Source organism: Miniopterus natalensis, chromosome 1 (assembly GCF_054644295.1).
Source record: "Miniopterus natalensis isolate mMinNat1 chromosome 1, mMinNat1.hap1, whole genome shotgun sequence".
Classification (NCBI taxonomy): domain Eukaryota; kingdom Metazoa; phylum Chordata; class Mammalia; order Chiroptera; family Miniopteridae; genus Miniopterus; species Miniopterus natalensis.
In genome coordinates, this window is record NC_142081.1 from 51,951,902 (window position 1) to 51,960,425 (window position 8,524).

Sequence of the window (8,524 nt, forward strand, 5' to 3'; positions counted from 1 at the left end):
AAGAGAGAGAAAGAAAAGTAACGCATATAGAGAGAGATGTATATTGTTGTTAATAGTGATGAAAATTTACAAAATAATAATAAATTAAAATGTAAAAAAATAGAGAAGCTACTGGGAGATAACTGAGGCAGAGAAAAGATTCTGAAAGAAGGGCCAGCAAAAAATTAAGGGAGAGAATAGGATAAAAGTTGAAAATGAGAAAATAAAAATACAATAAAGAGAATAAGAGAAACTAACAATTGAAAAAAAAGATAGGAAGACAGAATGGAGGATAACAAAAGAATGAAAGAAAAGAAAAAGAAAAAAGAAGAAGAAAAGAGTCATGCCAATTGGTCAAGAGGAGAGAAAGAGATAAAGCCTGGGCAGGGAGGGAGTCTGGTAAGAGATTTGAGGAAAACTATAGAGAAAAGCAGTAAACTTGGTTATAATGATAAAGTCCTAGTCGTTAAGCAGGGATATCAAGAAAGTCTTGATAGAAGCAAGGATAAAAGAAAACAAAGCAAATAAACAAAACAAAACAGAGTAACAAAACTAAAAACAAGCTAAGCAAGACAAAATTCTTTTATAAAAAAAAAATTTAGTTAAAAAATGTTTAAAAAAAAAATTTTTTTTAATTATTATAAAATTTAAAAAAGAAAAAAAAAAACAAATTCCCCCCCTTTCTCTTCTTCCTAAGGGAAAAAGAGAAAAAACAAATAAACAAAAACAAAACAAACAAAAACCGAAGGAAAAAAGACAGTCAATCAGGTGAGTTTCTTCTGGGCAGCTTATGTTGTCTGAGGGTCACTGTTTTTTGTGATTTCAGTTCTCCTGGGAGGTACTTGTGTATCAGCCAATGTGAGGAGCCGTCTAGGTTTGGCTCTGGTGTCCTTAGGTAGATGGTTGATCTGAGGCTCTCCGTGGACCACCTCCTCTTGTCAGCTATTTTGCAACCTTGTAGTTGCCTGGTCTTGCTCCAGAGTCTTCTGTAGAGTCTTTAGGGTGCAGGGTGGCTAGTGTAGCTCAGGGCATCACTCCTGTTAGAGGTTTCGCTGTCAGGTGCTCACTCTGCGGGAGTTAGTCTCTGCTCCAAGGCCAGCTCCTCAATCCCTACCCTGTCCTCTGATTCTAGTTCCCCAGGCTCTGGCCTGCTGCAGGTTCAGACTGATTTCAGCCTGTTGCCTTTTCTGCATGGGCCGGTTCAGCAGCCTGGGCTCAGTGGGTTCGATTAAAAAACATTCTGGTGAGCGCTTTGCCTGCCTGACCCACAGCAGGGGTTTTCAGCGTTTCCTCCAGCTCCCAAACAGCAGTCCCTGACAGTCTTATTCTTGTGATGTCCTCCTGTGAGCTGCTCTTCCTTCCCCCTCAGGACTGTGCCCTCTGGGGGTGTCTGGGGCCTCAGTGAGCTGGACTTGCCCCTTTCCTGTTGGGGGCGGTGCTCCCGGCTGCAGGAGAGGCCGGCAGGCTCCGCCCCTCCCTGCTCAGCTCTGGTTGGCTGGTGGCACCAGGCCCGCCCCTCAGACTGTCTACTGTACAGACCCCAACCCCAGCCTCCGCGGGTCTGCCTGCGCAGTGCACGCTGGGAAGGTGGGAGCCAGTTCCGCCATTAGACTCACAAATGCACAAAGCAACACCCAGGCAGAGTCTGCCCTGCAAGGTCCCGCAGCCTCTCCGCCAACGCAAAATTGCTGATCTCAGCAAAGCTGGGGCAGCTTCATGCACCACCACGGCGCCCCTCAGGGCTGGTCACAGATCCCAGCCTCCCGGCACCGGGAGCTCAGGGCGGGAGGGCTCTCCCCCCTTCCCCACACCACGCAGATTCAATGCTTTCTGGGGCTCAACACAATGCCTTACAGGGAGGCAGAGGGTCCCCATGTGTGGCTGCTCAGTGCAGTCCTCTGGTCCCTCACTACTCGGGTGCCACACACTGTGGGACAGCCTTCCCTATGGTCGGCACCCTGAGCATTAGACAGCGGTCACGTCTGCCACTAGAGGCTTTGTTTCACTAGGAAGGCGCCGTCCCCTCCTTGGGGACTCACCGCTCCCCTGGGTCCCTCTGCGCAGTGCACAGGGCGCTCCTTCCTCTCTTATCGCTCTGGGTGTGGGATCCCCGCTTTTGGAGGCCGTCCGCCCTCCCGAGGGAGGGAGCCTTGCAGCCTCCAAGCCTCGGGGCTCGGAGCCCAGCACAGGTTTGAGGGGGGATCCCCCTTCCTACACCCCCCTCTCTTACCGGACTCCGTGATGCCTCTTCAGGGCTCCCCACTCGCACTCCGCCCACTCAGGTATGTTTCTCTGGTTTTTCCAAGCTGGCTCCGTAGGATTTCAGGAGTACATCGAGTCCGTGGCTGGGAGCCGGGGCCTCTGCTGCTCCTCACAGCACCGCCATCCTCCCCTCCATAACACTAGCTTAGGGAGGATGGAAGTTTGATGAGGAACAGAATAATTGCATAGCCTCAAAGTATTTGATTACAAATTACTTATAACTAGCAAGAGAAAAATGGTAACTTTATGGTGTAGAAATTTGCCAGATACCACCTGTTCCAGTCACTATGGCTACATAACAAATTACCCTCCATTAAACAGTCATTTATTATGCTTATGGATTAGGGAGGCTAGGAATTTGGTAAAGGAACATCAGGGCCGGCTTATCCCTGTTCCATGATGTTGGGATCTAGGTTGGAAATTTTGAAAGTGAGTAACTGGAATCATCTAAAGGCTCCACTACTCACCTCCCTGCAGTTGAGGTCTGTCCCCGGGAGCCTCAGATCCTCTCCATGTGGCTAGTTGGGCTTCCTTACAGGATTGTGGCTGCCTGGGTTTACCACTGTAAAGTTACTACTTCTAGCTCTGTAATTAATATGTAGCTTATAGGGAGATAGTTTGAGACTATAAAAATATTCTAAATCTTAATCATGCTTTTGTCCACTGATTTTAGCATCTACTGATGATTTCTGCCTGCAACGATTATTATTGCGGTATTGTTACAAACTATTTTAAAATGCTAATTTATTTCACCAACATCTACATTTCTTCAAGAAATCCAAACTTCAAACAGAGTAATTCTTGGAAGTATCGAATCCATTTGTTTGGCTCACAGCCTTCATCTTTGACAAAGCTCTATGTTTTTCTAGTTTTATTATCTTTGATAATCTGATAGGTTAAAAAAAAGATATCTCATTATACTTGTAATTGCATTTCTTCTATTATAGACTGAAATTGAGCATCTTGTCATGTTTGGATCATTTGTATTTCCTGTTTTTATAATTGTTTGTTCTTATCACTTTTCCATTTCATATTTACTTGCAGGAGTTTTTTAATGTATGAAGAAATAATTATGGAAAAAGAAATGTATTATGGAAGGTAGTTCTTTATAAGTTATACAACTTAGAAGCATTTTTTCCAGTTTTGTGTTTGCTCTTTTTCTTTCGATTTTGTTTGAGTATCTTTTTTAATGCATAATTTTTGTATCCTTTCTATGTAGTAGAATCTACTACTGTGTGTGTGTGTGTGTGTGCGCGCGCACACGCGCGTGTGTGTGGTGTTTCTTACAGGAGCCTTTCTCATTCTGGTATTATTAGTTAAATCTCCTATTTTTACATACTACTTTTATGATTTCATTTTTTTACATTTGTATATTTGATCCATCTGAAATTTAATTTGGTGTAAGAAGTGAGTTAGAAATCCGACTTTTTTTGTATAATGATCTAATGTTTCAAGACCATTAAATGAATAATTTGCCTTTTCCTTACTGATGCACATTTTATCATATACAAAATTCCCTTACATATTTGGTTTTACCTTTGAGTCTGTATTATTGACCTAGTTATGTGTTTTTACCATGTTGTTTAAATCATTGTACATTTATAATTTATGAACATTATCTCTTCATTACCCCTTTATTCCACAATTTTTCTATCCAAGAACGTGCTTGTTTTTCATGTAACCTTAGATTCAGTTTATATGCTTTAAAATGTGATTTTTATCAGGAAAGTAACATATTTCTGGATTAATTTAGGGAGACTTGACATCTCTGTGATACTGAGTCTTCCCAAGTATGGAAGCTCAACATCACAGACCTTTCTGTTGTTTAAGTCTTCTTTTTGTATCTTCCTTGATTGTTAAAATAGCATTTAAATGTGTTTTTCATATAAATATCTTTGTATGAGTAAATTTATAAGGGGGGTATTTTATCTCTTTTGTCACTGTTGCAAATGGATTCTTTCTTCCCATCATATCTTCTGCTTGCTGCTTGCATATAGTTAAATGTTTATAAGTAGTTAAATAGTTCCTAAGTTCTCTAAGCTTATATCACTTAATAGGAAGAAGAGGATTTTATTTTTTTCTGTGTGAATCGCCAACCCACAATAATAGGGAAATTAATCCAGGGCTACATACCAAAAGCAACTTCAGGCAGTTCTCTCTCTCTCTCTCTCTCTCTCTTCTTGATAGAATAGAACATTCAGCACAGTGGCTTTTGGACAGTGTATATATATTTCCAATCAGTAAATCTTAAAAAAAAAAACATCCAAAAAACTGCTTCTTCTAGTCTCAACCATATAAGCCCCAGTTAACACAAATGAAGAGAAAGTGAGAAAGGAGAGCCTGTGGGGTGAAATACGGGAGATTTTGCAATGCTTGTCAAAGGTCATAACCAAAAATCCACATAGGGTGTGGGCTTTGCAGTTCCACACTGCCCTTAAAAGAAAAAAAGAGAAAAAATTTTTAAATGTGACTAGCATAATTCCAAGAACTTTTAACAGTCTGATTCAGAGGTTGAAAATGCAAATGCCAGAAGGGGCCAAGCAGGTGTCATAAATGAGTGATAAAATAGGGAAAGGTGGGGACTGGGACAAACCACCCACCTGGTACCCCAGTAGAGGGACAGCTGCCCCTCAGCACCAGTCAGATGCTTCCGTGTGGCAATTAAGATCCATGTTGCTGTGTTCTCCAGTTCTTTAAAAGAAGACAGAAATCCAGATTTAACATATGAAAGTTCCCAGATTTTAAATGCTGGCTCAGATTTTTAAAAACACAGTGCAGGCCAGATGTAACCCAGGCCCTTAGGCCAATCAGTGTGAACTCCTCCCTGCTCTAACCCTCACCCCTGCACCTCCACACCGAGGGGCAGGCCAGCAGTGAACAGTATTCTGTGCACCGCAGAGGCTCTCAGCACAGGCCATGTCAGACCCCACCTAGGGCAGCTCTGGACTCGACACTGAGCATCACCACCCACTTTGATGGGGTGTTTAATAGCCTGCTTTGCACCAGAGACAGAAGTGGAAAATTAGCTTCTGAATTTTAACACTATTTGATTACATCAATGACCAGCTCCAGGAACTGGCCGATTTCATAAAGGCCTCCTCTCAATGAAGCCCAGGTGCAAAATGTTATCCTGGGCAGACTGCGCACAGGCACAGCAGCGGCTTCTAAAACCAGGGTGGCCAGGTCTACGTTCTAGACTCCAAAGGAGTGCAAAGCGCCCCTCCACACTCAGTACCCATAGATGGTTCCACAATTGTCATCTTTGTTAAAAGAATCCAACAAACCTAGTGTGCTTTTTAAAATAAACTAAATGGGTTTCTCTTCAAGAACAGCATGTTTGTCAAAGAGATCTATGGATCTACAAACTGGTCCAGTGATTTGCAATTTTTGGAGTGTCTCCTGGCCTCTTCCAATCTTAAAACAACCCCTTGTGGAAAGTGTTATGATAGCCCTCATTTTACAGGTGAGAAAACTGAGATCAGAGAGTGCCATGGCTTGCCTGAGCTCCACAAAGTAAGTGCATCTGTTCAGGCAGCTGAAAAAGCCTTCTCTGCCCAGCTTCAAAAGGTTGGTCAAGTAACTGTACAGGGAGTCTTTGCCCCAGTTTTGTGTGAAAAACCTATGTAAAGGAAAGAGACAAAGAGTACAGCTTGTTTTTCTCAAACATCAGGAAAGGCAGAAACAAACTCCAAAAAAATCATAGGACAGAGCTGAGCCCAGCGGACAGAACTCTGACTTATGAGTTCCTGAGGAAAAGTCAGGTAGGATCATGCCTGGTTGAAGAAAAAAGGCCATTCGATTTGTTTGTATATTTATTCTGAGTCGTTTTTGCCATATATTTGAAGTTTCCATTATTTTGTATAATTAAGTTTTGCTTTGTTTTGTTTTTTTGTTTTTTTTTTACAAAGAGGAATCTTTTTATAGAGCTGGATGGAATATCTCCACAAGACTAATTTTGTCAAAAAGCACTGGCTCTGCAGGGAGGCAAGTGAGTCTCTGTCGCCACCTCGTGGACATTTCTAAGTGAGAAACAGCAGAGAAGGTCCTCATAGGGGTCTGGAGCCCCCAACCTCTTCTCACCAATGACATACATGAGACAGCCACTGAGAGGCCACCGCAGTCTTGGCAGTCCAACCCACGTTAAGTGACATTGTTTATTAGAAGCACGTCACGTGAGAACTCCTAGGCACGTTTTCTTTAAGACCCTTGCAAGCCCAGGGAAAGACAATTATCAAATGAAGAGCTATAGGAACAATGCCCTAAACCCCGAGGAAATGAGGTGAAGGAGAGAGGAAGGGGGCATTCAGCTTCGGAAGCACAAGCGGGAGCAACAACTTTTTAAATGGAGAAACGTGGAGATGATTAATGAAGAAGCTGCCATGTGCTCTACCACTGCGGAGAGTGTGATCAGTAGAGAGATGGTAGAGATGCTCTTTTCTGATGACTCTGACCTGCAGTTAGCAACCACACAGAAATTCCAGAAACTGCTCTCCAAAGAGCCTAGCCCTCCAATAGATGACATTATCAATGCTCCAGGAGTGGTGGATCAGCTTGTGGAGTTTCTGAAGAGGAATGAGAATTGTACATTACAGGCAGTGTGAAGCTGCCTGGGCTCTAAGCAACATTGCCTCTGAAACCTCTCGGCGGACCAAAATTGTCATCGAAGCAGTGGCTGTCCCCATTTTTGTAGAGCTGCTTAACTCGGACTTTGAAGATGTACAGGAACAGGCAGCCTGGGCACCGGGAAACATAGCTGGAGACAGCTCCGCTTGCCAAGACGACGTCTTAAACTGTTCCATCCTTAATCCTTTGTTAATGCTCCTTACAAAGTCCACACAACTGACAGTGACGCAGAAAGCAGTCTGGGCCCTGTTAAACCTCTGCTGAGGGAGGGATCCACCTCTAGAGTTTACAAAGGTCTCCCCTTGTTTGCCTGTCTCACCTACTCTTAAGCAGTGACTCAGACTTGCTGACAGGTGCTTGCTGGGCCCTTTCTTACTTGTCCAATGGCCCCAGTGAGAAGATCCAGGTGGTCATAGACTCTGGAGTCTGCAAGAGATTGGTAGAGCGTCTAATGCATAATGATTACAAAGTGGCTTCTCTTGCCCTGAGAACTGTGGGTAACATCGTCACTGGGGATGATATTCAAACCCAGGTCATTCTCAACTGTTCAGCCCCCCTTCCCTCCTCCACTTGCTGAGCAGCCCCAAGCAGTCAATCCAGAAAGAAGCTTGCTGGACAATTTCAAATATTAATGCTGGCAACAGGGTTCAAATACAGGCTGTCAGAGATACAAACATCTTCCCTGTGCTGACCGAAATTCTTCAGAAAGCAGAGTTCCATACAAGGAAAGAGGCAGCCTGCGCCATCACCAATGCCACATCTGGAGGAGGAACCCTTGAGCAGATCAGGTACCTGGTATCACTGGGCTGCATCAAACCCCTGTGTGACTTGCTGACTGTGATGGATTCAGAGATTGTGCAAGTGGCCCTCAATGGACTGGAGAACATCCTTCGGCTTGGAGAGCAAGAGAGCAAGCGCAGTGGCTCTGGGGTCAATCCCTACTGTGGCCTCACCGAAGAAGCCTATGGCTTGGATAAAATTAAGTTTCTCCAGAGACACGAGAACCAGATCTACCAGAAGGCCTTCGACCTCACTGAGCACTACTTTGGTGTAGAAGATGATGATAGCAGCCTGGCTCCCCAAGTGGATGAAACACAAGAACAGTTAATTTTCCAGCAGCCTGAGGTCCCCATGGAGGGCTTCCAGCTATAATGTCTGCCTCCGGGGAGGGGAGGGAATGGGAAGCACCACCAGCCAGAGGAAAAACAGTCCTCTGGTGGGCAGGAAACCATCCTCCCACCATCAGACACCACACACCTCTCCTGCCCTGGAAACTGTGCTCTTGACCTGTTCTACCCCCTTCCCTGGAGGGAGCACCCTCTGGAAAACAGAACCATATGAGGCTCATATTTGGGTTTTGTGACAAGTAGGGGATGTGTTGGGTTTTTCCTCCTTACACTATATTTTGGCTGTACATATTTAACCCAGGAGCACAGGGTAGACAAAGGAGGACTGAGGTAATCAATTTTGCACTTTTTGTATTTTTATTTTTTCTTTAGTAGTGGCTTCCTTCCCTTTTATCTTCCTTCATCCTTCCCAGTTCTCTTCCCTGATCTGTGTAACTCTTATCTTGGGTACTTGAGCAAATGGAATATTCCAGAAGTGGAGGGTGAGAGGGGAGGGGAGGAATAAAAAAAAAAAAGTGTTCTTGCTCTGATAG

At 44.1% G+C, this 8,524-nt stretch overlaps 1 pseudogene; it reads left to right on the forward strand.

The window, feature by feature from the left end:
• The first annotated feature begins 5,683 nt into the window (after positions 1-5,683).
• On the forward strand, positions 5,684-8,016 carry LOC107534889 (importin subunit alpha-6-like; annotated as a pseudogene).
• The last annotated feature ends 508 nt before the right edge of the window (positions 8,017-8,524 follow it).